The sequence below is a fragment of the Embiotoca jacksoni genome, unplaced genomic scaffold (assembly GCF_022577435.1).
Source record: "Embiotoca jacksoni isolate LCO1_2020_lvr unplaced genomic scaffold, fEmbJac1.0.p SCAF_26, whole genome shotgun sequence".
Taxonomy (NCBI): Eukaryota; Metazoa; Chordata; class Actinopteri; family Embiotocidae; genus Embiotoca; species Embiotoca jacksoni.
Window position 1 is genome coordinate 5338608 of NW_027185377.1, and position 5894 is coordinate 5344501.

The window sequence follows — 5894 nt, forward strand, 5'->3', positions numbered from 1 at the left end:
GTCTTTGGCGTTGCCTTGATTTACTCAAACGTTAAAATCCCTGATTTTCACTGACTAAAATGTTGAATTTTCATGACTGATAACAGAAAAAGAGTCCAATCAGACAAAATCCAGCCACATTGATGGATATCCTTGGGCTGACCAGTAAAACCCTGTGTATAATTATGATCTAAAATGGACTCAGCTTGAAGATGGTATCGATGACTAGAGGAGCCACTGAGGAAGATTCGTAGAGAAAAGCAGAGCACAAAAGTCCCTTACATACTATTGTTTGTAGCTCTTTAGAAACCATATGTCCAAATACATGGATTTTATATCTAGGATAAAAAAAAAAGAGATTACAAAACATTTATTGCATTAGAGTAATTGAAAAGTAAATCTGCTTAGCTGCTGTTCTCAGTCACTCATGAGCGCTGTTAATCTTTTCTTTTGTTCGAATGGGCTCCCTTCTGAAAGGAAGGGGATCAGACACCCTAGTTGGAGTTGATTGGCTGGTCTCTATTGAAAACTGTCGAAAAAGTGATTTATAATAAGTACAATAGAGGTAGCTGTTTCGACTGAATGAAATAATGAATCTAACTGAATGAAATGCTCTCGTACCTCAAAACTGTGCTAAAGTGGTATAATTCAGTGTAAACCTTTCAAATTCTACCACTGACCTATTTTATATGCGTTTTTAAATGTGTTGATATTCTGTATACACACTGGTGTGTCTGGATTATGGGCAGAACTATGTCACAACTAAATTTTAATCTTCTATAATTGAATTTGCACTGATAAACTGGACATATGCATAAAATATTTAATTTGAACAATGGCGTGACCATGGTATCAAAATTGAAAAAAAAAAGTAATACCATAATATGTCTTCAAAAATATCAAAACAATGTCATAATATAATTTGTCATTTAAAAAATAAAATCAAATAAATATTATACTATAGCCTGTTGTCCAAAATATGAAAAAAAAAGTCATACCATAGCATGTGGTCCAAAATATGAAAAAAAAAGTCATACCATAGCATGTGGTCCAAAATATGAAAAAAAAAGTCATACCATAGCATGTCGTCCGAAATATGAAAAAAAAGTCATACTATAGCATGTGGTCCAAAACATGAAAAAAAAGTCATACTATAGCATGTGGTCCAAAATATGAAAAAAAAGTCATACTATAGCATGTGGTCCAAAATATGAAAAAAAGTCATACTATAGCATGCCATCCAAAATATAATAAAAAAGTCATACTATAGCATGTGGTTCAAAAGATGAAAAAAAAGGTCATACTATAGCATGTCGTCCAAAATATGAAAAAAAAGTCATACTATAGCATGTGGTCCAAAACATGAAAAAAAAGTCATACTATAGCATGTGGTCCAAAATATGAAAAAAAGTCATACTATAGCATGCCATCCAAAATATAATAAAAAAGTCATACTATAGCATGTGGTTCAAAAGATGAAAAAAAAGGTCATACTATAGCATGTCGTCCAAAATATGAAAAAAAGTCATACTACAGCATGCCGTCCAAAATGTGAAAAAAAAAGTCATACTATAGCATGTCGTCCAAAATATGAAAAAAAAGTCATACTACAGCATGCCGTCCAAAATGTAATAAAAAAGTCAAACTATAGCATGTCGTCCAAAATATGAAAAAAAGTCATACTATAGCATGCCATCCAAAATATAATAAAAAAGTCATACTATAGCATGTGGTTCAAAAGATGAAAAAAAAGGTCATACTATAGCATGTGGTCCAAAATATGAAAAAAGTCATACTATAGCATGTGGTCCAAAATATGAAAAACAAGTCATACTATAGCATGTGGTCCAAAATATGAAAAAAAGTCATACTATAGCATGTGGTCCGAAATATGAAAAAAAAAGTCATACTATAGCATGTGGTCCAAAATATGAAAAAAAGTCATACTATAGCATGTGGTCCAAAATATGAAAAAAAAGTCATACTATAGCATGTGGTCCAAAATATGAAAAAAAAAGTCATACTATAGCATGTGGTCCAAAATATAATAAAAAAGTCATACTATAGCATGTCATCCAAAATATAATAAAAAAGTCATACTATAGCATGTCGTCCAAAATATGAAAAAAAGTCATACTATAGCATGCCATCCAAAATATAATAAAAAAGTCATACTATAGCATGTCGTCCAAAATATGAAAAAAAGTCATACTATAGCATGTGGTCCAAAATATGAAAAAAAAAGTCATACTATAGCATGTGGTCCAAAATATAATAAAAAAGTCATACTATAGCATGTCGTCCAAAATATAATAAAAAAGTCATACTATAGCATGTCGTCCGAAATATGAAAAAAAAGTCATACTATAGCATGTCGTCCAAAATATGAAAAAAAGTCATACTATAGCATGTGGTCCAAAATATGAAAAAAAAAGTCATACTATAGCATGTGGTCCAAAATATAATAAAAAAGTCATACTATAGCATGTCGTCCAAAATATAATAAAAAAGTCATACTATAGCATGTGGTCCGAAATATGAAAAAAAAGTCATACTATAGCATGTCGTCCGAAATATGAAAAAAAAGTCATACTATAGCATGTGGTCCGAAATATGAAAAACAAGTCATACTATAACATGTGGTCCAAAATATGAAAAAAAAAGTCATACTATAGCATGTCGTCCAAAATATAATAAAAAAGTCATACTATAGCATGTGGTCCGAAATATGAAAAAAAAGTCATACTATAGCATGTCGTCCGAAATATGAAAAAAAAGTCATACTATAGCATGTGGTCCGAAATATGAAAAACAAGTCATACTATAGCATGTGGTCCAAAATATGAAAAAAAAGTCATACTATAGTATGTGGTCCAAAATATGAAAAAAAAGTCATACTATAGCATGTCGTCCAAAATATGAAAAAAAGTCATACTATAGAATGTGGTCCAAAATATGAAAAAAAGTCATACTATAGCATGTGGTCCAAAATATGAAAAAAGTCATACTATAGCATGTGGTCCAAAATATGAAAAAAAAAGTCATACTATAGCATGTGGTCCAAAATATGAAAAAAAGTCATACTATAGCATGCCATCCAAAATATAATAAAAAAGTCATACTATAGCATGTGGTCCAAAATATGAAAAAAAGTCATACTATAGCATGTGGTCCAAAATATGAAAAAAAAGTCATACTATAGCATGTCGTCCAAAATATGAAAAAAAGTCATACTATAGCATGTGGTCCAAAATATGAAAAAAAAAATCATACTATAGCATGTCGTCCAAAATATGAAAAAAAGTCATACTATAGCATGTGGTCCAAAATATGAAAAAAAAGTCATACTATAGCATGTGGTCCAAAATATGAAAAAAAGTCATACTATAGCATGTGGTCCGAAATATGAAAAAAAAAGTCATACTATAGCATGTCGTCCGAAATATGAAAAAAAAGTCATACTATAGCATGTCGTCCAAAATATGAAAAAAAGTCATACTATAGCATGTGGTCCAAAATATGAAAAAAAAAGTCATACTATAGCATGTGGTCCAAAATATAATAAAAAAGTCATACTATAGCATGTCATCCAAAATATAATAAAAAAGTCATACTATAGCATGTCGTCCAAAATATGAAAAAAAGTCATACTATAACATGCCATCCAAAATATAATAAAAAAGTCATACTATAGCATGTCGTCCAAAATATAATAAAAAAGTCATACTATAGCATGTCGTCCAAAATATGAAAAAAAGTCATACTACAACATGCCATCCAAAATATAATAAAAAAGTCATACTATAGCATGTCGTCCAAAATATAATAAAAAAGTCATACTATAGCATGTCGTCCAAAATATAATAAAAAAGTCATACTATAGCATGTGGTCCGAAATATGAAAAAAAAGTCATACTATAGCATGTGGTCCAAAATATGAAAAAAAAGTCATACTATAGTATGTCGTCCAAAATATGAAAAAAAAGTCATACTATAGCATGTGGTCCAAAATATGAAAAAAAGTCATACTATAGCATGTGGTCCAAAATATGAAAAAAAGTCATACTATAGCATGTCATCCAAAATATAATAAAAAAGTCATACTATAGCATGTGGTCCAAAATATGAAAAAAAGTCATACTATAGCATGTGGTCCAAAATATGAAAAAAAAGTCATACTATAGCATGTGGTCCAAAATATGAAAAAAAAAGTCATACTATAGCATGTGGTCCAAAATATAATAAAAAAGTCATACTATAGCATGTCATCCAAAATATAATAAAAAAGTCATACTATAGCATGTCGTCCAAAATATGAAAAAAAGTCATACTATAGCATGCCATCCAAAATATAATAAAAAAGTCATACTATAGCATGTCGTCCAAAATATGAAAAAAAGTCATACTATAGCATGTGGTCCAAAATATGAAAAAAAAAGTCATACTATAGCATGTGGTCCAAAATATAATAAAAAAGTCATACTATAGCATGTCGTCCAAAATATAATAAAAAAGTCATACTATAGCATGTCGTCCGAAATATGAAAAAAAAGTCATACTATAGCATGTCGTCCAAAATATGAAAAAAAGTCATACTATAGCATGTGGTCCAAAATATGAAAAAAAAAGTCATACTATAGCATGTGGTCCAAAATATAATAAAAAAGTCATACTATAGCATGTCGTCCAAAATATAATAAAAAAGTCATACTATAGCATGTCGTCCAAAATATAATAAAAAAGTCATACTATAGCATGTCGTCCAAAATATAATAAAAAAGTCATACTATAGCATGTGGTCCGAAATATGAAAAAAAAGTCATACTATAGCATGTCGTCCGAAATATGAAAAAAAAGTCATACTATAGCATGTGGTCCGAAATATGAAAAACAAGTCATACTATAGCATGTGGTCCAAAATATGAAAAAAAAAGTCATACTATAGTATGTGGTCCAAAATATGAAAAAAAAGTCATACTATAGCATGTCGTCCAAAATATGAAAAAAAGTCATACTATAGAATGTGGTCCAAAATATGAAAAAAAAGTCTTACTATAGCATGTCATCCAAAATATAATAAAAAAGTCATACTATAGCATGTCGTCCAAAATATGAAAAAAAGTCATACTATAGCATGTGGTCCAAAATATGAAAAAAAAGTCATACTATAGCATGTGGTCCAAAATATGAAAAAAAGTCATACTATAGCATGTGGTCCAAAATATGAAAAACAAGTCATACTATAGCATGTGGTCCGAAATATGAAAAAAAAGTCATACTATAGCATGTCGTCCAAAATATGAAAAAAGTCATACTATAGCATGTGGTCCTAAATATGAAAAAAAAAAATCATACTATAGCATGTCGTCCAAAATATGAAAAAAAGTCATACTATAGCATGTGGTCCAAAATATGAAAAAAAAGTCATACTATAGCATGTGGTCCAAAATATGAAAAAAAGTCATACTATAGCATGTGGTCCGAAATATGAAAAAAAAAGTCATACTATAGCATGTCGTCCGAAATATGAAAAAAAAAGTCATACTATAGCATGTCGTCCAAAATATGAAAAAAAGTCATACTATAGCATGTGGTCCAAAATATGAAAAAAAAAAAAGTCATACTATAGCATGTGGTCCAAAATATAATAAAAAAGTCATACTATAGCATGTCATCCAAAATATAATAAAAAAGTCATACTATAGCATGTCGTCCAAAATATGAAAAAAAGTCATACTATAACATGCCATCCAAAATATAATAAAAAAGTCATACTATAGCATGTCGTCCAAAATATAATAAAAAAGTCATACTATAGCATGTGGTCCGAAATATGAAAAAAAAGTCATACTATAACATGCCATCCAAAATATAATAAAAAAGTCATACTATAGCATGTCGTCCAAAATATAATA